Here is a 26867-nt window from a genome sequence, read left to right on the forward strand (position 1 = left end):
AAAAATGCAGCGAAATATGCTTTCTCTGCCTCCCATTGATGTCCCGAAGATAGGGCATGTTCCTTCCCCCCCCCCCCCCCCCCCACAAGATGGTTTTTCCACTTCTCGGAAAAAAACTTCTCTGCCTCCCATTGAAATCAATGGGAGGCATTTTTGGCGCGGGTTTTCGCATCAAAAAATTCAGTGTGAACTCCCCCTTATACTTTGTGAATTGTCTGGCTTTGGCACATTAAACTGCATGTGTGATTGCAGCCTAAGGGTATGTTCACACGGCAGCGTCCGTAACGGCTGAAATTACGGGGCTGTTTTCGGGAGAAAACGGCCCCGTCATTTCAGCCGTAACGGCATGTGCAGGCTCTTGAACGCCGCGTCCATTACGGACGTAGCTGGAGCTGGTTTTCCATGGAAAACTGCTCCATTTACGTCTGAAGAAGTGACATGACCCTTATTTGGCGCCGCCGTCTATTTACGCGCCGTCTTTTGACAGCGGCGCGTAAATATACGCCTCGTGTGAACAGACAAACGTCAGCCCATTGCTTTCAATGGGCAGATGTTTGTCAACGTTTCAAGCTGTAATTTCGGATCTAATTTGGGGGGTTAAAACGCCCGAATTACGTCCGTAAATAGGCCGTGTGAACATACCCTAAAGGGTACAGTTTTCTATTCAATCCCAGTCAGGCAGAAGTGTAGATGGGCTAGGCAATCTGTGACCACTCACCAGTTCCAAGAAGAGAATTTGGTAAGGACTAATATGCCTGTTTATCTCTTGTAAAAAGCCAATGGAAAAAGTTGCACTATAATGAAGCTAAGACATGGTCACGATACAGAAGATTTTTAATGGAAAATTGGATACAGTGGTGATAATGTTAGGCTTACATGATGCCTGCTGTCATCTATTTATTCCACCAGCTCATCGGAAATCTACAATTTGCCGTTCAAGTCAAAAAAGAAAATAAGCACCACAAATTAACATATCCACTGTGCGGGATGCTTTCTGCACTGCCATCTTTTAAAAAAAAACAAAAACACATTGATGGAGTTGGTAGGTCAGTTACTGTTCTCAGAGGATGCCTAAAAGATAACTGGGGAATGGGGTTGTCTGCCGCCTATATTGACTTCCTTGCCACGAGTTAAGACTACATGGTGGAACGGTTTTTCCCCTGAAGCTGTGGATGACCTAATAAAAATTTGGATGTTTAGCCTGACCTGCATTTCCACATATACCCCTCATTCCTAGAGTTACAGGAAACCTAGAAAGAGTAAGGCCCCATGCACACGACCGTACAAAATTGTCTGTAATTGTGGACTGTAATACAGTCCGCAATTACGGATCCATTTATAGTAATGAAAGGAGGAGACCTCCAGCTCACCAGTAGTTGCGTCTCCAGACACCTCGCACGGATCCCCGCTACGGCCAGCGGTAGGTATATCAGGAAAAAGAAAGAGAAAATCCAGCGCTGTGTTTGATTAAAAAGGAAAATTGTTCCTTTTTGCCATGATTAAGAGCAACACGCTTGCTCGAAACGCGTAGGCCAAGGTCATCCAGCCCGCTATATATACACCCTGAGACTGCGTCTCCGTGTAACTTTTAACCATTTTTTCAATAAAATTGGGAACAATTTTCCTTTTTAATCAAACACAGCGCTGGATTTTCTCTTTCTTTTTACGGATCCATTTAGTTCTATTGCCTGCGAACACCTTTCTGTATTGGTACAGATGTTGGGTGTCCGTGCTGTACAAATGTTTTGGAACTTGTCCGTTCTTTTGCATTTTGCGGGCCGTGCTCCCATACTTTGGGAGCACGGCCCGAAAATACGGATGGCAGTCGGTGGCCGGCCGTGTGCATAGGGCCTAAGGGTATGTTCACACAGCAAACCAAAAACGGCTGAAAATATCAAATCAAGGGAAAATCGCTCTGGATTTTCAGCTGTTTTTTAATCAAACTAGCGGTTTTCGCAGACGTTTTTGGAACAATTTTTCTAGTCAATGAAAAACGGCTCATGAAGTGACATGCACTTCTTTTTACGGGGTGTCTTTTTACGTACCGTTTTTTGAGAATGAGGCGTAAAGAAACTGAGCAGAGCGCCATTTTCCTATTGAAATCAATGGGCAGATGTTTGTAGGCGTTCTGCTTCCGATTTTTCAGCCGGTTTTCAGGATGTTTACGGCCTGAAAAACGGCTAAAAATAGCCCGTCTGAACATACCCTAAGGCCGGATTCACAGGAGCGTGTGCAAAAAATGCAGCATTTTGCACGCGCAAAAGGTCCATAAAAGCTCTGTGTGTCAGCAGCGTATGATGCGTGGCTGCGTGAATTTCGTGCAGCCGCCATCATTATGACACTGTTTTTATGTTTGTAAACAGAAAAGCATGTGGTGCTTTCCTGTTATCATTCATAGTTTTTACTGCTGTTGCGCGAATCACGCGTGTCACACGGCCATTGAACGGCGCGGGCAAAAAACACGGCGAAATACCCTTTCTCTGCCTCCCATTGATGACAATGGGAGATCAGAGATGTAAACGCCCGAAGAAAGGGCATGTCGCTTCTTTTTGCTGCCAGATGGTTTTTCCGCGTCAAAAAAATGTGTCAAAAACTTCCATGTGAACTGGCCCTTGAAGTTCTGTAGTGTGACAGAAAAAAAAAAGCTCTACATTGCTGTAGGACGGAAGAAACGTGACGACATCTTAGGCTGGGTTCACACGACCATGTTACGTCCGTAATGTAGGGAGCCGGGCTCCTAGCATCATAGTGATGTACGACGCTAGGAGTCCCTGCCTCGCTGCAGGACAACTGTCCTGTACTGTAATCATGATTACAGTACGAGACAGTAGTTCCACGCAGAGGCAGGGACTCCTAGCGTCGTACATCACTATGATGCTAGGAGCCCGGCTCCCTGCACTGTGTTCGGTCCGGGTCTTCCGGCCGAAATACGTTCCGTACATTACGGACGTAATATGGTCGTGTGAACCCAGCCTTATTTATCCTATTAACCCCACCTCAGGACATAAGAATCATGCATGCTGTGTTCGTCGGTCTCCAGGAAGAATTTTATTTGCTCTTTAAGGGTATGTTCACACAGCAACCAAAAGTGGCCGTAAAATACGGAGCTGTTTTCCAGAGAAAACAGCCCCTGATTTTCAGCCGTTTTTTAAGCAATTTGCGTTTTTTACGGTTGTTTTTGGAGCTGTTTTTCTATTGAGTCAATGAAAAACGGCTCGAGAAGTGACATGCACTTCTTTTTCCGAAGCCTTTTTTTATGCAACCGTTTTTAACGGCTGCGTAAAAATCTTCCTGGGGGAAAGGAACGCAGTTTTTCCTATTGAAATCAATGGGCAGATGTTTGGAGGCGTTCAGCCCCCGCATTTTTAGCCGTTTTTTGGGGTGTTTACGGCCCGAAAAACGTCTGAAAATAGCCAGTGTGAACATACCCTAATGAGGATAAGACATTCTGGAAGTGTCTCGACACAGATTTCTCCCCCCCTTCAGTGCCTGGTTGGATATATTGCAGTCATTGTGTACCTGGTGATCTGGAGTGTTATTAGGCCTTATTCACACAAACGTGTCCGTTTTGCACACGTAAAAAATGCAGCGTTATGCGCGCGTTGCAGTGCCGTGTGACATCCATGTACGGTGCCTGTCTGCGGTTTTTACGCGCGTATGTCATCCGTATGTCACTTGTTTTTTACGTTAGCAAAATAAACTGAAGGTGTTTTTCTTATCATTTCTTTAGCAACTGTTGCGTGAATCACGCACAGCACACGGATGTACGTCCGTGTGCTGTCCGTGATTTTCATGCACCCATTGACTTCAATAGCTGCGTGATACGCAAAAAACGCACACGTATAGGACATGCAGTGAGTTTCACGCAGCAGACACGCTGCGTGAAAAACACAATGTCTGAATGGCCCCATTGAATTGCATAGGTCCGTGTGATGTCGTTTGTTTTAACGTGCGTAACACGGACGTGAAATGCGCTCGTGTGAATAAGGCCTAAGGGTAGTGTCCCCATGTTCTCAGTGAGAGTCTCTAAAGGGCGTCCTGTTCACAATCCGGTTTTGTTTTTGTTGTGCTGACCGTTTCGATGCATGTGTGGGGGCTGTATTATGAGATGCCTTTGGGGGCTGCACAATATCACGAGAGCTAAGGTTTTAGGGTCCTTTTACACCGGCCAGCTCGTTGATCGGTGCTCGTTTGCTCCTTTCACATGAGCTATGATCAGTAAGGTAAAGGGATGAGCGATTGTTACTACGATCACACGTCCCCATACATTACCATCATGTCGGCAGCACATCTCTCTGTTTACACAGGGAGATGTGCTGCCAACAATTATAACATTTTCTGCTGCATTAACGATACGATCAGCCGATGAACAAGCGTTTGCTCGTTCATTGGCTGATCATTGACCTGTGCACCTATGATCGCTCATTGGCCAGTGTAGAAGGAGATTAAAGAGGATCTGGCACTAGTTTGGAAATGCCTAATAGCTAATCTAATAGGCGCTGTCACACTGATAATGCTAGTGAAAATTGTGTCCCTAAACTTTTATTATTTTAAAAGTTATGAGCTTTTTTTTTATAAAGATTGCAAATGAGGCTATACTAGACAAGTGGGAGGTAACACCAGCGATTCTCCTGAGGTGGAGCTCCTCACAACCTCTGACCTATCAACATGAAGCTGCTTCACACAGTGTGAGAGACTGAGGCTGGAAGGAAGGGGGATCACTTCAAATAGCTATTTGTTTGGCTGTGGACCACCTAGAACAGTTCCAGCTGTGAAGCAACTGGAGGTATCACCAATTGAAAACACAGTCGGGAATGAAAGCTGTATACTCTATGATCATGCTGTGTAGCTGGGCTGGGAAGAGGAGAATTGTATAACATTGAACTGCGTCATACAGAAAACATTACACTGCCCAGAAAGTGTAACCTCCCATTTGGTAGGTATAGCCAAATTAGCATATTTAGAAAAATGCACATAACTTTGCAAATAATAAAAGTTTTTGGAAAAAAAAAATCACACTAGTTATCAGCATCATAGCGCCTATTCAAGTAGTTAAGAGATGGGGAATTAATAAACTAGTGACAGTGCCTCTTCAAGGCTAGGTTCACTAGTAGCAGAAGCTCTGCATATTACAATACCAGCCCTGTGAATAAGATTTGAACAAATCTCGTCTACATACTGCAGAATTTTTCTGCACTAAAATCGACTTTGAGGTGCAGAGTTTAAAACTCGCAGAATATCAATCTCTAGTGGATTTTTACAGCGAATTTGACCCCTTTCAATTTGACACATGCAAATTTTGCTGCAGATTTTTCCACTGCGTGTACATTTGCCCTAAAGTCCCTAGTGACGCCATTGTCGGCGATCCCTGCTGAGGTCAAAGTAAGCTAGTGGACATCTAGGATTTTTATGCCTCTAGTCTTTTGCTCATCTGGTGCATGGCTAGTGGTGGTTTTTATGTTTTTATGCAAATGCTCAGACAGCCAAGATAATCTGTTAAAAGGAATAGTAAAGCTAGGCACAGGTTGTACCTCAAATGCCACCAACGCCTTCCAGAAAATTACATTCCGAATGTCTGCCAAAACTGCACCATACACTGCCGAATATCCAATTAAAAATTTCAGATGTTCTAAAACTGGCCCCAAGTATTCTATGAAGTAACATCTGTCCCCAGAAATATAAACAACGAAAATCTCCAAAGTTATGTCTTTCTTTTTCTGATTCATTAAATTCTGATGTACAGGTCTTGTCTGAGGGAGAAAGAGAATCAGACTATGCATTACCTGATGATTATTACCTTTTCCATAAGGCAAGGCTAGCTCTTTCATAAAAGTGGTAAGAGGACGATAGAAACACACAATGGAGAGGAGGACAAATCTAAAAGAGAAAGAAATCTGGAAGAGTGTTACCAAGCTACCCCTTGCTGAAAGATTTTATGCAGATGGATTGGCAAAACCAGCAAAGAGAGCTGGTGTAGAGTACTGGTTTAAGACTATGTGTCAACTGAATCCAAAAAGTGTGGAAGCATAGGACTCAACCCCAAAAGTTGATCTAGTAGGAGACATTTCACAATAGCGATTCGACGGACAGGGGAGCAGATTCTCTATTAAAAGAACACTAGCTTCTACGTCCACATGTAAGGCCTCTCTTGCCTCGGTTCCTGTGGCCATTGTTCTTAGTGTCTGGTTTTGTTAACTTACCAGGGACCTGTAGAAATTGGGTTCTTAGGGAGGATATCCATTAGAATATCCCTTACCTTGAATAAGCTGCTGAGTTCCTTTTTTGAGATTCCCTTGGACACGATGAGACTATCCTCTGAAAATATTAACCAAATGGTCGTGGGAGGTGCGCTCCAAAAATTTATTTTGTTCACTTTTCACCCAGGCAGCCTGTTAAGAGACTATAAGATTTTTTCCAGCTGAGGTGCAAAGTGAAGCGGGTAATTATTTTTTTTGTTAAGTCCTTGAATGCAGGGGTTCAGGCAGTTTTGGTTATTGGACAAAGGATTTCAAACCAAGGGCAGAATCTTCAGTTACATTTAAGAATAAGCCTTTTCCAGGAGGCCTTAAAAATGTATACTTATGACACCAGAGTTTTGCTTCCACAAGTGGGATGTGGTCTAGCACATTTCTGCTCGAGACTAAGTTCAACTTCTGGGTACTGTTAGCAGGGTTACGCCCTGGATCTAAAGTTGTTTACACCAAACATCGTCAATTCTCTAGTTCTGCAACTAGTAGAACAATTCAACCAAAAAGGGGCCCTTGAAGAGATTCCTGTCTGCCAGAGAGGTTCTGGGGTCTACTCAACACTGCAGTCGTTGGAGACTAGCGATAAATCTCACATGTATGTTCATGGTAAGAAAGACGTTCAAGATAGAGTTGATAAGATCTATAACAACTATTCTGCAGAAGGACAACATTTTTCCGACAATGGATTTGAATGATGCTTACCTTCATATATCTATCTTGAAGTCTCAGGAGATTCCACGGGATAATTCAGTCTTACATCTGCAGTTCACCTTTCTCCTGTTCAGTCTGTCATGGGATGTAGTCCTTGCAGCAGCCCTCAGGATAGAAGGTGTCTTAATAATTCCAGAATTAGATGACTGGTTGCTGAGAGTACCCTCCGGAGAGTTGATGTTTCATCACATCAACCCTCACGATTAGCATGCTTGTAACGTCTATGGCCGCGGTTGTCGAGGGGAAAGTTAGAACGACGGACATCCTGCTACTGTGCTGCGTCATCTCCCTGTGAGGTGCCGGCACTCACTTCCGGGTATTGAGACTGTCTCCCGGAGGGTGCGCGCGCTCGTGCCCGCGCTCGTGCCCGCTTTTAAAGGGCCAGCGCGCGCATCAAATCATTATCAACTCACATAATTTCCTGGACTATAAGAAGGCCTCCGCCCTTCTGATCCTCGCCTGAGCGTTGTTGTTTCCCAAAGTCTCCTAAGTGTTCTCCAGCTTCCCAGTGTTCCCCGTACCGGTATCCTGTTTCCCATACTATCCTGATCTACTGCCGTGCTGTGATGCATTTCCACGCCTGCTCTGCTACTCCATGCCTGACGTCTACCTGCCGCCTGGTCCCAGCCGTGCCTGCCTTGCTACTGTCTACATTGCCTTAGGTAACCTTTCTGGACTATTGACTCTGTACCATACATCGCATTCCAAATTATTATGCAAATGTTATTTTTCGTTGATTTTCCTAAATAGTCGATGCAAATGACAGTCAGTATAATTTTCAAGCCATCAACCGTTGGCGTATAATGCAAATTTTATTGAACAAATCTCCAAATGATAACAGATTATTTTTTTAGAAGTAAAAAACTCAAAATGCACTGTTTCAAATTATTATGCACAACAGAGATCAAAACATTTTAAAGGTTGTAAAGAGAACTAAAATGGTAATTTGTTGAATTTGCAGCATCAGGAGGTCATATTTACAGAAATCAAAAGCTCTTTCAATCAAAAAAAACTTAACAGGCCAAGTTACATGTTAACATAGGACCCCTTCTTTGATATCACCTTCACAATTCTTGCATCCATTGAATTTGTGGGTATTTGGACAGTTTCTGCTTGAATATCTTTGCTGGATGTCAGAATAGCCTCCCAGAGCTTCTGTTTTGATGTGAACTGCCTCCCACCCTCATAGATATTTTGCTTGAGGATGCTCCAAAGGTTCTCAATAGGGTTGAGGTCAGGGGAACATGGGGGCCACACCATGAGTTTCTCTCCTTTTATGCCCATAGCAGCCAATGACACAGAGGTATTCTTTGCAGCATGAGATGGTGCATTGTCATGCATGAAGATAATTTTGCTACGGAAGGCACGGTTCTTCTTTTTGTACCACAGAAGAAAGTGGTCAGTCATAAACTCTACGTACTTTGCAGAGGTCATTTTCACACCGTCAGGGACCCTAAAGGGGCCTACCAGCTCTCTCCCCATGATTCCAGCCCAAAACATGACTCCGCCACCTCCTTGCTGACGTCGCAGCCTTGTTGGGACATGGTGGCCATTCACCAACCATCCACTACTCCATCCATCTGGACCATCCAGGGTTGCATGGCACTCATCAGTAAACAACACGGTTTGAAAATTAGTCTTCATGTATTTCTTAGCCCACTGCAACCATTTCTGCTTGTGAGCATTGTTTAGGGGTGGCCGAATAATAGCTTTATGCACACTTGCAAACCTCTAGAGGATCCTACACCTTGAGGTTCGCTGGACTCCAGAGGCGCCAGCGGCTTCAAATACCTGTTTGCTGCTTTGCAATGGCATTTTAGCAGCTGCTCTCCTAATCCTATTAATTTGTCTGGCAGAAACCTTCCTCATTATGCCTTTATCTGAACGAACCCGTCTGTGCTCTGAATCAGCCACAAATCTTTTCACAGTATGATGATCACGCTTACGTTTTCTTGAAATATCCAATGTTTTCATACCTTGTCCAAGGTATTGCACTATTTCACGCTTTTCGGCAGCAGAGAGATCCTTTTTCTTTCCCATATTGCTTGAAACCTGTGGCCTGCTTAATAATGTGGAACGTCCTTCTTAAGTAGTTTTCCTTTGATTGGGCACACCTGGCAAACTAATTATCACAGGTGTCTGAGATTGATTACAATGATCCAAAGAGCCCTAAGACACAATACCATCCATGAGTTTAATTGAAAAACTAATAATTAAATGTTTATGACACTTAAAGAGGCTCTGTCACCAGATTATCAAATCCCTATATCCTATTGAATGTGATCGGCGCTGAAATGTAGATAACAGCAAAGTTTTGTTTTTTTTGAAAAACGATCATTTTTGCCTCTTTAAATCCAATGTGCATAATAATTTGGAACACGGTGTACATGTTTGGCCAGCTGCCATCCCGCTACAGTATAGAAGGAACAAGATGTGCTTAGAGCACATCAAAACCAATTTCCCAATTGCTAAACAGTGTAGTTAAAATATAACTTTTATTATTTTGCTATTAAAGATGTCCATGGGGACATAACACTCAGCACGAACGGTTAAAATTAGTAGCCAATCTTGCTTCAGCACACGCTCTGTATTCACTCGGTCTGCATGTGTTGCCAGACGGAGTGTAAAATACTCAGTTGCCAAGTCTTATGTCAGCAGCTGCAGACTGCCGAACTATAGTGGATACGATATGATATGCGTGCTCAGATTGCCAAGCAGGTTAGGCTTTTTAAAATAATAGATTTAGACCCCCAGAGGGGGGGGGCTAAATCTATTATTTTAAAAAGCCTAACCTGCTTGGCAATCTGAGCACGCATACCATATCGTATCCACTATAGTTCGGCAGTCTGCAGCTGCTGACATAAGACTTGGCAACTGAGTATTTTACACTCCGTCTGGCAACACATGCAGACCGAGTGAATACAGAGCGTGTGCTGAAGCAAGATTGGCTACTAATTTTAACCGTTCGTGCTGAGTGTTATGTCCCCATGGACATCTTTAATAGCAAAATAATAAAAGTTATATTTTAACTACACTGTTTAGCAATTGGGAAATTGGTTTTGATGTGCTCTAAGCACATCTTGTTCCTTCTATATTCAACATATGCCTGCCAATTGCTAGGGTCTCCTAGTATCTGATCCCGCTACAGTACACTCAGGCCATGGACCCCGCTGGTCAATTTATGGGCATGTCACCCTCCCAAGCCATGCAGACAGACCTGCAGGACCTCCGAGCAAGACAGGATCAACTTCTTGTGGCAGTGGACTCCATGGCGCAGCAGCTAGGGGCGCTAGCTGCTTCCCTTCCTGCTTCTATGCAAGCTCCTCCGTCCGACCCTCCTGCTACGCCTCCTGGCGGTTCCGGTTCGGATCCTCGGTTCTCGCTGCCTTTACCTTCTCGGTTCCATGGAGACGCAAGTTCGTGCAGGGGATTTCTGAACCAATGCCATATCCATTTTTCCCTGCAAGTCCGAGCATTTCCGTCGGACGGAACCAAGATTGCCTTCATCATGTCTCTACTTGCCGGCAAGGCCCTGGCATGGGCAAATCCAATCTAGGAACGTCAGGGACCTGAGACTCAAGACTTCCAGGGGTTCGTGCGGTTGTTCCGTACTGTTTTTGAGGAGCCGTTCTGTTTGCCTCGTCGGCAGCCACTGCTATCTTCAACCTGCGCCCAGAGGAAACCTCCGTGGGCGAATACACCATCCATTTCCGGACCCTGGCAGGAGAGCTGTCCTGGAACAATGAGGACTTGGTAGCATCCTTCTGGCATGGCCTATCGCCCGAGATCAAGGACGAACTTGCTGCCCGAGATCTACCACCTGCCTTGGACGACCTGATTCTGCTGGTTACCCGGGTGGATATAAGGCTCAGGGAGAGATCTCATGAGCTTCAACAGGAGAGAAGGCTTCCTAGATTGGCACCCAACTTCCAGCAACGCCTCTTGCCGCCGTCTACTGCCTTGCCCGAGGTTTCCGATGCAAGTGGGTCGCCTAAAATTGTCTGTACAAGAGAAACAGCACAGGCGCACCTCTGGACTCTCTGTATTGCGGCCTTGCTGGCCATTTAGTGCATCTCTGTCCACAAAAGCTAAAAAAAAACAACGCCTAGGTTTGGTTGGAGAGACAACCCTGGGCGCCACTGCATTTAATTGTGAACTCTCCTCCAAACTGTTTATTCCCGTGACCATCATTGTTGGCGAGAAACCTCATCTGGCCTCTGCCTACCTGGACTCTGGCTCTGCAGCTAATTTCATCTGTCAAGACTTTGTGGATCTTCTCCAGTTGCCCACTGTCTGTCTGGAAAGGCAGTTGATTGTCGCCTCAGTAGATCGACTGCCATTGCCTGACCCAGTGTTGTCTGTGACCAAGCCATTGAGACTTCAAGTGGGAGCTCTTCACACTGAGCTCATCTCCCTGTTTGTCCTGCCCAAGGCCGTCAACCCCGTGCTGTTGGGTTTGCCTTGGCTCCGTTTGCACGCCCCAGTCCTGGATTGGAACTCTGGAGAGGATCTGCAGTGGGGCCCCAAGTGTCTCGACCGCTGTCTGGATCATATCCAGCCACCGCAGCCTCCTCCGCTTCAGTCATTGGCAGGGTTGCCTTCTTGTTTCTCTATGTTCTCTGATGTCTTCAATAAAAGGGAAACAGAGACCTTGCCGCCACATTGAGCATACGATTGTCCGATCGACTTGGTTCCTGATTCATCTCTTCGTGTAGAGTATACCCTCTCTCCCTGCCAGAGACTCAGTCTATGTCGACCTACATCAAAGAGAATCTGGAGAGGGGCTTCATTCGTAAGTCCTCATTCCCGGCTGGAGCTGGGTTCTTCTTTGTCAAGAAGGATGGATCTCTACAACCCCCCTGCATTGACTACCGGGGCCTCAATCGGGTCACGGTGAAGAACAGGTACCCATTGCCTTTGATTTCAGAACTATTTGATCACATACGGGGGGTAATTTTTTTTCCTAAACTGGACTTGTGGAGGGCCTACATCCTGATTCGGATTTGTCAGGGTGATGAGTGGAAGACCGCATTTAATACACGTGATGGGCACTATGAATACTTTCGGCCTGTGTAACGCCCCCAAGGTGTTTCAAGAATTTGTCAATGACATTTTTCGTGATCTCCTCTATGTCTATGTTGTGGTGTATCTTGATGAAATTTTTTCCCCAGATCCGGTAACTCATCAGAGTCATGTCCGCCAGGTGTTGCTTCGTTTAAGTGAGAATCATCTTTATGCCAAGCTGGAGAAGTGCATGTTTGAAAAAAGATCTCTTCCCTTCCTGGGTTATATCATCTCCGATCAGGGCCTCAAGATGGACCCTGAGAAGGTAAAAGCTGTCCTGGAGTGGCCACGCCCCCAAGGCTTAAGGGCCATACAACACTTCCTGGGATTCGCCAACTTCTACCGGCTGTTCATCCCCAACTTCTCGTCATTGACAGCCCCCATCTCTACCCTCACAAAAAAGGGTATGAATGCGAAAATGAGGCATTTGAGACCTTAAAAAAAGCCTTTACGTCAGCCTCTATTCTTCACCATCCTGATGTGTCCCTACAGTTTTCTTTAGAGGTGGACGCTTCCTCTGTTGGTGCAGGTGCACTGTTGTTCCAGAGAGGTTCTAAAGGCAAGATTCTGGTATGTGGGTACTATTCCAAACTGTTTTCTTCCGCAGAGCGCAACTACTCGATTGGGGATCGGGAGTTACTGGCCATCAAGCTGGCCCTGCAGGAGTGGAGACATCTACTGGAGGGCGCAGTCCATCCTATCCTGGTCTTCACGAATCACAAGAATCTGACCTATTTACAGACGGCTCAACGGTTTAATCCTCGTCAAGCCAGGTGGTCGTTGTTCTTTGCTCGGTTCTGGTTCGAACTCCACAACCGACCTGCCGACAAGAATGCCTTGTCTAGGTCTTTTGAAACAGAGGACACTGTGGAGTCCCTACAGAATATTATTGACCCTTCCTGCATCTATTCTGTTAACCCTCTGCAGGTTAGTGACATTCCTCCAGGAAGAACTTTTGTGCGTCTGGCTGACAGAAGAAGAATCCTTCGCTGGGGTAACAGTTCCAAGCTGGCAGGTCACGCGGGTGCCCGTAAGACCCAAGACCTAATCGCCCGTCAGTTCTGGTGACCCACGCTGCCTAAAGACGTCATGGTCTTTGTCTCCTCCTGTACAGTGTGTGCAGCAAACAAAGTTGCCCACTCCAGACCAGCCGGTCTGCTCCAACCACTGCCTGTGCCTGATGCCCCCTGGCGGCATGTTGCTATGGAATTTGTCACAGATCTGCCTCTCTGCGGGATGCAGTGTGATCTGGGTGGTGGTGGATCGATTCTCTAAAATGGCTCATTTTGTTCCCCTGACTGGTCTGCCTTCTGCTGCTCGACTGGCTGACCTCTTCATACAACACATCTTCCGTCTGCACGGCTTGCCTCTGCATATTGTCTCAGATCGAGGGGTCCAGTTCACCTCAAGGTTTTGGAGAGCTCTCTGCAGCCTCCTCGGTGTAAAGTTGGACTTCTCTTTGGCCTATCATCCCCAGTCCAATGGGCAAATCGAGAGGATTAACCAAATTATGGAGAACTATCTACGTCACTTTGTTTCCAGGCGACATGATGACTGGGTGCAGCTGCTCCCGTGGGCAGAATTCTCCTATAATAACTATACTAGTGAGTCCACCACCTCCAGCCCGTTCTTCTTAGTCTACGGCCAACATCCTCGAATACCTCTTCCCGTCTCTACTATGTCCCAGGTGCCTACAGCTGACTCGACCTTCAGGGACTTTCTGCAAATATGGCAACAGACCCGATCTTCTATTCTGCTGGCAGTTGACCGCATGAAGAAAAAAGCAGATAGTAGAAGACAGGATCCTCCTCAGTTTCTTCCAGATACGAAGGTCTGGTTGTCCTCAAAGAATATCTGGCTGAGGGTGCCGTCCTCCAAATTTGCTCACAGGTTCCTCGGACCCTTCGAGATCCTGCTACAAATTAACCCGGTCTCTTACAAACTGCGGCTGCCTCCTACCCTCAAGATCCCTAACTCCTTCCATGTCTCCTTGCTGAAGCCCGTGGTCCTGAACCGCTCTCTAGTACTCCTAGTTCCGCAGTGGCTCCTGGCGACTCGTCAGGGACTTTCGAGGTAAAGGAGATTCTAGACACCAAGAAGGTGGGACGAAGGACATTTTATTTGGTGGATTGGAGGGGATTCGGTCCAGAAGAGAGGTCTTGGGAGCAAGAGGAGAACATCGATGCCCCTGTCCTCATGAGGAAGTTTCTCTACCGCTCTGGACCCAAGAAGAGGGGGCGTAAGAGGGGGATACTGTAACATCTATGGCCCTGGTCCGTTGTTCTAACTTACCCCTCGACGACCGCGGCCATGGACATCCTGCTGCTGTGCTGCGTCGTCCCCCTGTGAGGCGCAGGCACTCACTTCTGGGTATCGAGACTGTCTCCCAGAGGGTGCTCGTGCCCGCTCTTAAAGGGCCAGCGCGCGCGCATGAAATCATTATCAACTCACAGAATTTCCTGGACTATAAGAAGGCCCCCGCCCTTCTGATACTTGTCTGAGCGTTGTTGTTGTTGTTGTTTCCCAAAGTCTGTCTTGCAAATGGTCTCCTAAGTGTCTTCCATCTTCCCAGTGTTCCCCGTACCTGTATCCTGTTTCCCGTGCTATCCAGTACTATCTTGATCTACTGCCGTGCTGAACTGTTGCCGTGCTGTGCTGCATTTCCACGCCTGCTCTGCTACTCCACGCCTGACGTCTACCTGCCGCCTGGTCCTTCCGTGCCTGCTTTGCTACTGTCTACATTGCCTCAGGTAACCAGTTGGTCCACACCCCGCATCGTGAGAATTCTGAACTCTTACAGCTTTCTAGTGAACTCTCTAAAGGTGCAGTTGTTACAATCAAAGACTTGGACTTTTCTGGGATTTGCAATCAATACTGACACCATGACTTTGTCTTTATCTTGTCTTATTTTTAAGTTAACATAACTTCTTAAGATGATTCCTTCACAAAGTCCAGATCTGGGTTGTTATGAGGGTTTGGGGCCCGATAACATCATCCTTGGATGCCGTTCCTTAGGTGAGGTCTCACATCAGGTTACTTCAGAAAGATCCTCACGACCTAGACTGTTGAATATGCCTCTCTCAAGACACCAAGTGAGACCTTCCTCAGAAAGATATCTATCCATATACCCGCAGATCACTCACTCTACAGATGCATTCAGCACAGGTTGGGGACAGTCCATGTTAAACGGGTTTAGGGCGAGTGCTGGTCAGAGGAGTCTTGTCTTTCAGCCAGTCTATGACCCAGTATACTAAACTATAAATCGGTAACATGTCTCTCCAGCTGTTGTGAAACTGTGTCTCAGAATGTTTCCAGGCTCTGCTGTCTATATACTTTCCTAGGCATTAAAAAAAATAAACTTATGCCTCGTGTACATAGCAGAGCTGTACAGCTAAAATTGTCTTACCCATCATTTTCCTTTCCTTGAATCTGTAGACAGCACCATACAAACGGGTTAGTGATGCCTCCTGACTACTAGGACAGAAGAAAAAAACACGAGTGGTTAATCAATTAATGTAAAGTACACTTACAGAGACTCTGTCACCACATTAAAAGTGGCCTATCTTCTACATAATGTGATCAGCGCTGTAATGTAGATCACAGCAGTGTTTTTTATTTAGAAAAACGATCATTTTTGACGGAGTTATGACCTATTTTAGCTTTATGCTAATGAGTTCCTTAATGGACAACTGGGCTTGTTTTACTTTTTGACCAAGTGGTCGTTGTACAGAGAAGTGTATGATGCTGACCAATCAGTGACCAATCAGCGTCATACACTTCTCCCCATTCATTTACACAGCAGATAGCGTTCTTATTACATCACTATGTGCAGCCACATAAAAACACAGTAACGTTACTGCAGTGTCCTGACAGTGAATATACATTACCTCCAGCCAGGACATGATGTGTATTCAGAATCCTGACACGTCTGTAGCGTTTCTGTGAGATTTACAGCAAGGCAAACGTAATCTCGTTTTAAATGACAGGCTACATCGTAATCTCGCGAGATTACGTTTGCCTTGCTGTATGACGCTGATTGGTCACTGATTGGTCAGCGTCATACACTTCTCTCCAGAACACCCACCAGGTCAAAAAGTGAAACACGCCCAGTTGTCCATTAAGAAACTCATTAGCATAAAGCTAAAATAGGTCATAACTCTGTCAAAAATTATCGTTTTTCTAAATAAAAAAACACTGCTGTAATCTACATTACATGTACAAGATAGAGAATTTATAATCTGGTGACAGTGCCTCTTTAACCAGCATAGCTACGATATATAGGAAGGGCTGAGCCACTAACCACTTGTGTAAATATGTAGCAATAAACGTAAGGGTGGGAAAGTTGTGTTGCCTTCAGATTCAATTTAGCTTTCCTTATCATCCTCGGCAGCACAATACAAATGGGATTTGCGAAGCAATATTATGGGGGGGATGAAACAACTCCTTCAAGAACATGTCTGCCAAAGGCTGCATCTCTAGAGGCAGGAATGTCCAGCCTGTAGTGGTTTGCAAATGTTGATGAAGAGGCCCATGTTGCAGCTCTGCAAATCTGGTCAAAACATACACTACCGTTCAAAAGTTTAGGGTCACTTAGAAATTTCCTTATTTTTGAAAGAAAATCACAGTTTTTTTCAATGAAGATAACATTAAATTAATCAGAAATACACTCTATACATTGTTAATGTGCTAAATGACTATTCTAGCTGCAAACGTCTGGTTTTTAATGCAATATCTACATAGGTGTATAGAGGCCCATTTCCAGCAACCATCACTCCAGTGTTCTAATGGTACATTGTGTTTGCTAACTGTGTTAGAAGGCTAATGGATGATTAGAAAACACTTAAAAACCCTTGTGCAATTACGTTAGCACCGCTGTAAACAGTTTTGCTGTTTAGAGGAGCTATAAAACTGACCTTCCTTTGAGCTAGTTGAGAATCTGGAGCATTACATTTGTGGGTTCGATTAAATTCTCAAAATGGCTAGAAAAAGAGAGCTTTCATGTGAAACTCGACAGTCTATTCTTGTTCTTAGAAATGAAGGCTATTCCATGCGAGAAATTGCCAAGAAACTGAAGATTTCCTACAACGGTGTGTACTACTCCCTTCAGAGGACAGCACAAACAGGCTCTAACCAGAGTAGAAAGAGAAGTGGGAGGCTCCGCTGCACAACTGAGCAACAAGACAAGTACATTAGAGTCTCTAGTTTGAGATATAGACGCCTCACAGGTCCTCAACTGGCAGCTTCATTAAATAGTACCCACAAAACGCCAGTGTCAACGTCTACAGTGAAGAGGAGACTCCGGGATGCTGGCTTTCAGGGCAGAGTGGCAAAGAAAAAGCCATATCTGAGACTGGCTAATAAAAGGAAAATATTAATATGGGCAAAAGCACACAGACATTGGACAGAGGAAGATTGGAAAAAAGTGTTATGGACAGATGAATCGAAGTTTGAGGTGTTTGGATCACACAGAAGAACATTTGTAAGATGCAGAACAACTGAAAAGATGCTGGAAGAGTGCCTGACACCATCTGTCAAGCATGGTGGCGGTAATGTGATGGTCTGGGGTTGCTTTGGTGCTGGTAAAGTGGGAGATTTGTACAAGATAAAAGGGATTTTGAATAAGGAAGGCTATCACTCCATTTTGCAATGCCATGCCATACCCTGTGGACAGCGCTTGATTGGAGCCAATTTCATCCTACAACAGGACAATGACCCAAAGCACACCTCCAAATTATGCAAGAACTATTTAGGGAAGAAGCAGGCAGCTGGTATTCTATCTGTAATGGAGTGGCCAGCACAGTCACCAGATCTCAACCCCATAGAGCTGTTGTGGGAGCAGTTTGACCATATGGTACGCAAGAAGTGCCCATCAAGCCAATCCAACGTGTGGGAGGGGCTTCTGGAAGCATGGGGTGACATTTCTCCCGATTACCTCAGCAAATTAACAGCTAGAATGCCAAAAGGTCTGCAATGCTGTAATTGCTGGAAATGGAGCTTTCTTTGACGAAAGCAAAGTTTGAAGGAGAAAATTATTATTTCAAATAAAAATCATTATTTCTAACCTTGTCAATGTCTTGACTATACTTTCTAGTCATTTTGCAACTCATTTGATAAATATAAGTGTGAGTTTTCATGGAAAACACAAGATTGTCTGGGTGACCCCAAACTTTTGAACGGTAGTGTACATAATTCCTTTCTGCCCATAAGGTAGCGGTAGAACGAGTAGAGTGAGCACTGATGTTTGCTGGAAGCAGACGACCTACAGATGGATAGGATTGAGAAATAGTGTCCTTAATCCATCTAGTAGTGAGCATTTACTAGCCTTTTTGCCTCTATTTTTGCCTTGGAATTGAACAAATAACACATCGGAATCCCTGAATTCTTGTGTTCTCGCTAGGTAAGTAGTAACGGCTCTCTTTACGTCTAGAAGATGTAATCTTTCCTTCTCTTCACTTTGTGGATCTGGAGAAAAAGGTGGGTAGCTGAATTTCCTGATTGATGTTATTATCAGAAGAGACTTGATTAAGGGAAAATGCGGCAGAATTCTCAAATACGGTTCTCTACATGATAGAGCCTGAAGTTCTGCCAACCTCTTCACTAAAGAGATGGCAACTAAAAGTAAGATCTTCCAGGAGAGGAATTTTAAATGGACTTCAGATAGAGGCTCAAAGGGTGGACCTGTAAATCCCAGGAAGGGAAAGGAGATATAACTGGGGGTCTCAAATTCTTAACAGCATGGAAAAACCTACGGACTAGCGACTGATTGGAGAACAGACCTTCAGATGGTGCATTAATGGCTGAAAAATGATATTTTAAGGTGTTAAGCTTTAAACCTCTGGAGAACCCATCTTGGAGAAACTGTAAAATCAAAGGATCAGAGATGGAGGTAACAGATCTCTGATGGCACCATCTATTAAACATCTTCCAAATTCTGTCATAAGCTCTAATGGTTGATGGTCTCCTGGATGACAATAGGGTCTGGATGACCTATTCTGACAGTCCTTTATCTGCTAATAGTGACCTCTCAATCTCCAGGCCGTAAGATGAAGGAACTTGATGTCTTGATGGGGAAACCCGTTCCGAGTGAGAAGGTCTTGTTGGATTGTAGTCTCCAATATTCTCCCCTTGAAAGATCTAATAAGAGAGGGTACCAGGCCTTCCTGGGTCAAAAGGGGGCTATTAGAATGGCTTTTACTTGTTCCCCATGGCCAGTATGTCTATGGAATCCGCCAATGGGATATGATGCTGTGGTATACCTCCTGATTTAGACTCCACTCTAAGGAGAGAATTCCTGCTCAACTAGTCTGCTCGTTGGTTGAGGACGCCTCTGATTTGTACAGCTGAGAGATCTGTCACATTCTTCTCTGCCCATGTCATGATGGTCCTGCATTCTTTCAACAGAAGCTGACTCTTGGTCCCCCCTTGCTTCTTTATGTAAAACACTGTCGGAGAGTTATCGGACTGAACAAGAACAGCTTTCCCTTTGAGGAGAGGTTGGAAATGTTGAAGGGCTAATTTCACCACCCTGAGTTCTCTCTGGTTGGATGAGAGTGCTCTCTGCATGGGAGACCAATTGTTCTGTATCCAAAGGGCACCAAAATGAGCTCCACAGCCTTGCGTTGAAGCATCTGTGCTTACCATTGACTGGACAAGCGGGACCAGAGATCTACCTGAAGAGAGAATCTTCTTCTTGAGCCCCCACCTCAAGTCTATTTTGGTTTGTGGAAGGATCTTTAGGGTATTGTCGAGAGATTGATGATGTCTGTTCCATTGTGACAGAATATTGGACTGGAGACTTCTGAAGTGTATCCTAGCCCAGGGGACTGCTTCTATGGATTACATCAAGTGGCCCAAGACTCTCGTTGTTGATCTCAGAGAGACCTCCTGATGATGTAGAAGGAAGTTGACCTCTCGTCTTATATTTAGGATTTTTTTCTCTGGATAGAGTGATGGTAAAGGACCTTGTGTCTAGCAGAAACCCTAGGTAAGTTAACCTTTGAAAAGGAAGAAGCTGAGATTTCTTCCTATTGATCAGGAACCCGTGCTGATTTAGACATGAGAGAGTGGTGGCTAAATGGACAGAAAGAAGATGTGCGTTTGGAGCTCTTAGTAGCTAATCATCTAGGTATTGGACAGGGTAGATGCCTCGCATTCTGAGAGCTGCTGCTAGGACTATGATGATCTTGGTGAAGACCCTGGGAGCAGTTGAAATGTTGAATAGAAGACACTTGAACTGTAGGTGAATTATGTCCTTGCCTCTTTTTACTGCTAGTCTCAGAAATTTCCTGATAGTTGGACAAATAGGAATATGTAGGTATACGTCTTTTAGTTCGATTGATGCCAAAAAGTCCTCTTGCTGTAAAATATTGATGACTGACTTTATGGAGTCCATCTTGAATTTTTTCTTTAGAAGAAATTTGTTCAGATAGGTAAAGTCTATGATAAGCCTACACTGATGATCTGGTTTCAGAACAGTAAAAACCTTTTGAATATACTCCCAGGCCCCTTTGTTTTAATAGGAACCTCTTCTAGAGCTCCTTTCACGATGAATTCCTGCAAAAGGTGGAGAACAGTTAGATCTTTTGGAGAATTCAGTAGAAACCTGTCTGGAGGAGGGGAGATCAATTCCAGAGAATATCCTCATTGGACACAGGTAAGCACCCAGGAGTCTGAAGTAGTTTTCTCCCAGACTCTGGAGAATTTAAAAGCCTTGCGCCCACTTGAGGAGGTTGACTTATGGTGTCATAATTGGAGATTTTTGGAGGAATCATTGATGTTCTTTCTCCTGAAACCAGGGTCTCTATATCCTGGTTTAGATTGGATTATTTTTTTTCCCTGTCAAAGGGTCTGTAGTTCCTTCTGAACTTAGGGGAAGATCTCCTTTGAGGGTGAAAATTGCGCTGTTTGGTTTTCTTAACCTGAGGAAAAAAGGCACCCTTATCTTCGGTTAGAGATTCTAAAATTGTATTTAGTTGCGACCCAAACAATCCGTAAGGTTGAAATGGGAGAGAGCAAAAATGATTTTTGGACGGTAAATCCCCTGACCATTGTTTCAGCGAGAGTGCTCTTCTAGTTGCGTTGGTGAGGGCTAGGTTTTTAGATGCCAATTTAAGGGTATCAATAGGGAAATCACATAGGACATCAGAGGTAAACTTCATCTCAGGAATAGACCGTAAAATGTAATTCCTAGGGACCCCTTTTTTGAGATCTTTAGTAAGTTGGCTAAGTAGAATACGTAAGGTTCTAGCAACTGAGACTGAAGTCAGGGAAGCTTTACCGACTGAGGAGGAGGCTTTATAAGATTTTTTTTTAAGGAGATCACCTGCATTCCGATCCATTTGATCCTTCAAAAGTGATGACTGGTCAGATGAAAAATAGATCTCATTGATAAGCGGGCAACAGCTAAATACACTTTAGGAGGATCCTGCCATTCCTGAGATGTACCTGGATCTAATGAATAAACTGATTAAAACCCAGCCCCTGGATCTGCACATTTCCCCTGGTTTCCTCCAATCTGATTTTAGGAGATCATCTAGAATGGGGTGATGAGGGTGTACTCATGCTTTCTTTTTGGGAAAATAGAAGAGTCCTTCTTTGAACTGAACTCTCTGAGATCATCGGTTTCTCTGGTGTTTTTCACCAACTTTACCAGAGAACTAACTCTATCTTTATGAAAAAGATGGCAGTCTTCTCCTGAGGAGTTATCTGGGTCCTCAAATAATAATTCTCCTCAGGCCGTGAGGCAGGTGGTCCAGGGGACTCGTCTGAAGAGCAAATTCTCCTTGTTACTCTATGAGAACCTTTCTTTTTATGTGAAGAAGTTATTTCCTGGAAGGCTTGAGATAAATTGGTTTTAAACCATGAATAAAATAGTTAGGCTTCTGAGCCCAAGGAGGGATCCTCTGGAGGAGTGTAGCTGAGGTATAAGTCAGACTCTACATCATCATCTAACAGCTGTAGGCATTTAACCCATTGTCTGTCTGCTTTTAAATTTTCTTTTACCACAAGAGCGGCTGAACATCTTAACTGCTTTAACGAGCGGCTGCCCGGCAAAGTGCTGCACTGACATCTTTTATCCAGGAAGGTAACGCAAGACTTCACAACATCTCGCACATGGGCAGAATTTCACTCACGCCATTTGATAGAGCTATCTGCTCATTAACAGCATAGCCAATAGTAGCGCAGGGAGATGAGACTCCACCCCCAAATGGAGTGGATTGCCGGGCATGGGAGCTAAGGCAGGAACACAGCGTGTTGCAGCATGGAGGATGGATCCACAGGGAATCGGCCTATGGGCCGGGCAGACGCCTTGAACACACTAGGATAATTAAGAGGATCACCCTCAGAGTATCTATAAGTGATAAACCTCAGCTTAAAAGCCAGGAAGCAGAAGGTATAATCCATGTAACGAATAAACTATATCGTGTCCTGTAGGACAGAAGAAAAAAACACAAGTAATTAGTGGCTCAGCCCTTAGGCTGGGTTCACACGACCTATTTTCAGACGTAAACGAGGCGTATTATGCCTCGTTTTACGTCTGAAAATAGGGCTACAATACGTCGGCAAACATCTGCCCATTCATTTGAATGGGTTTGCCGACGTACTGTGCAGACAACCTGTCATTTACGCGTCGTCGTTTGACTACTGTCAAACGACGACGCGTAAAAATACAGCCTCGTCAAAAGAAGTGCAGGACACTTCTTTCAGACGTAATTTGAGCCGTTCTTCATTGAACTCAATGAAGAGCAGCTCAAAATTTACGGCTGTCAGAGAAGCCTCGCAAAATGCAAGGAGGAGCATTTACGTCTGAAACGAGGCAGCTGTTTTCTCCTGAAAACAGTCTGTCTTTTCAGACGTAAATGCCTGCTATCGTGTGCACATACCCATACTATATACCTTAGCTATGCTGGTTAAATGTACTGATTAATTGATTAACCACTCATGTGGTTTTTTTCTTCTGTCCTAGTAGCCAGGAGGCATGACTAACCCATTTGTATTGTGCTGCCAAGGGTGATAAGGAACTTATATTGGTTCTCTTTATAAGAAGCACATAGAGATGACTTAGCTGCATTAGTCCAAATAATTTGCCACAGGGATAAAGGGAGCTCCCTATCCAGGTAGGTCTTTTATTTAACCATGTATCCATGTTTGAGAGGTACATTTGTGTTTTAAGAAGAGAGAATTCCATAGATCTTTGTGATCAAGCCCTAAGTGGATGAGTTATTTTTGCAAATGTACTTAAATTGTGTAGGTTTAGAAAAGCTAATGTCTTTATGAAGAGAACGGGCTAAGTGGACAAATTGGAGATAGCTGAAGTATACAATAGGAGGTAGATGATATTTAGCTTGTAGAGTTCGGAATAGTAATATAGTTCTAGTGCATGGGTCCGCTATGTCAGCAAAATAGAAAAGGTCAGCCTCTGACCGGTGTTTGATCATTCTCGCAGTTAAACTGTCATGTACAGAAGGAGTGAATAAAAAGGATGTAATCGGGATTTTAAGGAGGACAGGGAGTGGAGTTTATTAGAAAGTTTTCAAATGTTCTTAGTGAAAGCCATCGAGGTAAGTAAGGGCATCAGCAGGGTGTCTAAAGCTCCAGACCACAACAGTGCATTTGAATGGGTAGTGGCAATCCACAGTTTCTCAATCTCGGTCCATTTATTCTATGCATGTAACAAGGCTCAACTTGGGATCCTGCGTAGGTGAACTGCTAGATAACAGCGGTATACATCGGGGACTGCCAGTCCTCCCGATGAAATAGTAGAAAGTAGAACCGACCTTAGGATTCTATGGCATTTGCCCGCCCAAATATAATTTAATAAGGGTAGGGCCACACGGAGTGGCACTATGTAGGCACGGCTGTCAAATACCTCGTTAAGGAGTATTCCAGTTACATGCGCATGCGCACTACCGCTCCATTCATTCTCTATGGGAGTGCCGGAGATAGCCGAGTGCAGTGTTTCGCTTTTTCCAGCGCTGCCATAGAGAATGCATAGGGGGTAAGTTGTTGTAATTTGTACATTGACCCCATTGAAAAACAGCTCCAATAACGGCCGTAAAATATGCCGCAAAAAACGGGAGTTGTTACAAAAACGTCTGAAAATCAGGAGCTGTTTTCGCTTGAAAACAGCTCCGGATTTTCAGATGTATTTTGCTAAGCATGTGAACATACCCTTAGGGCCGATGTAAGCGATGATAGGAGGTTAATTGGTAGGGCCTCTGGAAGAAACAAAGAATTGGATCCAGCGAAGAGTCTGTTTGGTTCTGTTAAAATATAGGAATCTTCTTCCAAGTTTTATTTAGGCGAAGGATAAAACATGTGCAGTGAAAATATGAATAGATTCCCAAATATGCAATAGAGGGATAAAACAGCAATAGGAGCGGTGCCTACGCGTTTCTGACGCTGACTGCGTCCTTAGTCATGGCTGCTGCTCAGGGCTTCTGTCTGAGGGTATGTTCACACGTAGTGTTTTCAGACGTAATTCCGGCGTTTTACGCTCCGAATTACGCCTGAAAAAAAGCCCCTAATACGCCTACAAACATCTGCCCATTGCCTGCAATGGGTTTTACGATGTCCTGTTTCCACGAGCCTTTATTTTACGCTTCGCTGTCAAAATACGGCGCGTAAAATGACGGCTCGTCAAAAGAAGTGCAGGACACTTCTTGGGACGTTTTTGGAGGCGTTTTTCATTGACTCCATTGAAAAACAGCTCCAAAAACGGCCGTAAAAAACACAGCGAAAAACGTGAGTTGATTAAAAAACGTCTGCAAAACAGGAACTGTTTTCGTCTGAAAACATCTCCCTATTTTCAAACGTTTTTGCTCACAGCGTGTGAACATACCCTTAGGGTATGTTCACACGCTTAACAAAAAACGTCTGAAAATACGGAGCTGTTTTCAGAGAAAACAGCCTCTGATTTTCAGGCGTTTTTGAAGCTGAAAATGAAGCTTCTTTTAAGGCTATGTTCACACGGGGTATTTTGCAGGAGGAATATCTGCCTCAAAATTCAGTTTGGAAGTTTGAGGCAGATTTTCCTCTCCCTCCATGCCGATTTTCGTGGTGATTTTCGCGCCGTTTTTCGCCCGCGGGCATAAAACAGCGCGAAATACGCTTTCTCTGCCTCCCATTGAAGTCAATGGGAGGTCAGAGGCGGAAGCGCCCGAAGATAGGGCATGTCGCTTCTTTTTCCCGCGAGGCAGTTTTACTGCCCGTGGGAAAAAGACGCCGACGCCTCCCATTGAAATCAATGGGAGGCGTTTTCGGGCCGTTTTTGCCGAGTTTTGCGACGCGGTTTCCGCGTCAAAAAACTCGGCAAAATACTCCATGTGAACATAGCCTAATTTGGAGCTTCTTTTGAGGCTTCTTTTCAGGCTTCCTTTGAGGCGTTTTTCATAGTGTTCAATGGAAAATCAGCTCCAAAAAACGCCTCAAGAAGTGACAGGCACTTCTTTTTACGTAGCGTTTTTTTACGCTCCGTTTTTTAAAACAGCGGTGTAAAAAGACGCCCCGTATGAACTAAATGCTGTTTTTCCCATTGATTTCAATGGGCAGATGTTTGTAGGCGTTCAGCTTCCGTTTTTTCAGGCGTTTTTCGAGGCATAAACGCCCCGATATACGTCTGAAAACACAGCGTGTGAACATACCCTTAGAGTTGTTAATCTTATATCCCGAATAGAGGCTATATTCATCTAGGATTGAATGGAGATTAGACAAAGAAACTTGTGGATTGAGAAGGACATCGTCTGCAAAAAGAGAGATTTAAAATTCACGATCTCGTACCATAATACCCTGGATGTCAGGATTATTCCGGATTCGAGAGGCCAATGGCTCTACACAAAGTACAAAGAGGACTAATAGGGGGCCATTATGGATGGTCAGGCGTAGGCAGACCACATGTGGTAGTTTAACTGCCGCATTTGCTGAGGAATATAAAGAGTGTATCGCAGTAAGAAAAGAGCCGGAAATGCAAATTTTTCCAAAGTAGCGAAGAGAAAGGACCAATTCAGTCGGTCAAATGCTTTTTCAGCGACTAAACTAAGGAGAAAGCTCAATGAATCAGTTCTAGTAAGAACATCGACAAGGTCAACCGTATGTCTAGTGTTGTCCCCAGCTTGTCTATGCATTACAAATCCAACCTGATCTTTGTGTATTAAACTAGGAAGAAGTGAGCCAAGCCTATTGGCCAATATCTTGGTAAATATTTTGAGGTCATCTAAGATATCAGCCGATAGCTGGCACATTTAGACTGGTGTTTCCCAGGTTTAGGGATGACCGTGATTAAAGAATGAAGCATAGGAGGGGATCGGGGCTCCTAACAGGAAAGATTTAAACAGATCCAGCATGTGAGTTGATAATGAGTCCTGAAAGACTTTATAATAAAGATACGGAAACCCATTAGGACCTGGGGATTTACCATTATGAAGCTCTTTAAGCGCCAAAAAACCTCTAAAATCGTCTCCCATTGATTTCAATGGGAGGCAGAGGCATTAATTTATCAAGAGTGGAAAAAACGCTCAAGGGAAAAAGAAGCATTATGCTCTTCAGGCGTTCCGTCTTTGACCACCCATTGAGATTAATGGGAGGCAGAGAAAGCGGTTTTCGCTGCGTTTTTTTTTGCCTGTGGCGCCCAATTGCCCTTATCCCTGTGGTTGAACAGAGGCCAGGGAGATTTCCAATTGATATTGTTTAGCCGTCGGATTAGAGATTCGCCATAAATCATATAAATTATATTTACAAACGAGTCGACAAAATGTTGCTGTACGTCTACGTAGGTCTAATGGCGGGGAAATCGTACGGAGGGATTGTCTATCTAAATTATCGGATAGAGGAAGGTTAAAGTTACCT

The sequence above is a fragment of the Rhinoderma darwinii genome, chromosome 2 (genome assembly GCF_050947455.1).
Source record: "Rhinoderma darwinii isolate aRhiDar2 chromosome 2, aRhiDar2.hap1, whole genome shotgun sequence".
NCBI lineage: Eukaryota > Metazoa > Chordata > Amphibia > Anura > Rhinodermatidae > Rhinoderma > Rhinoderma darwinii.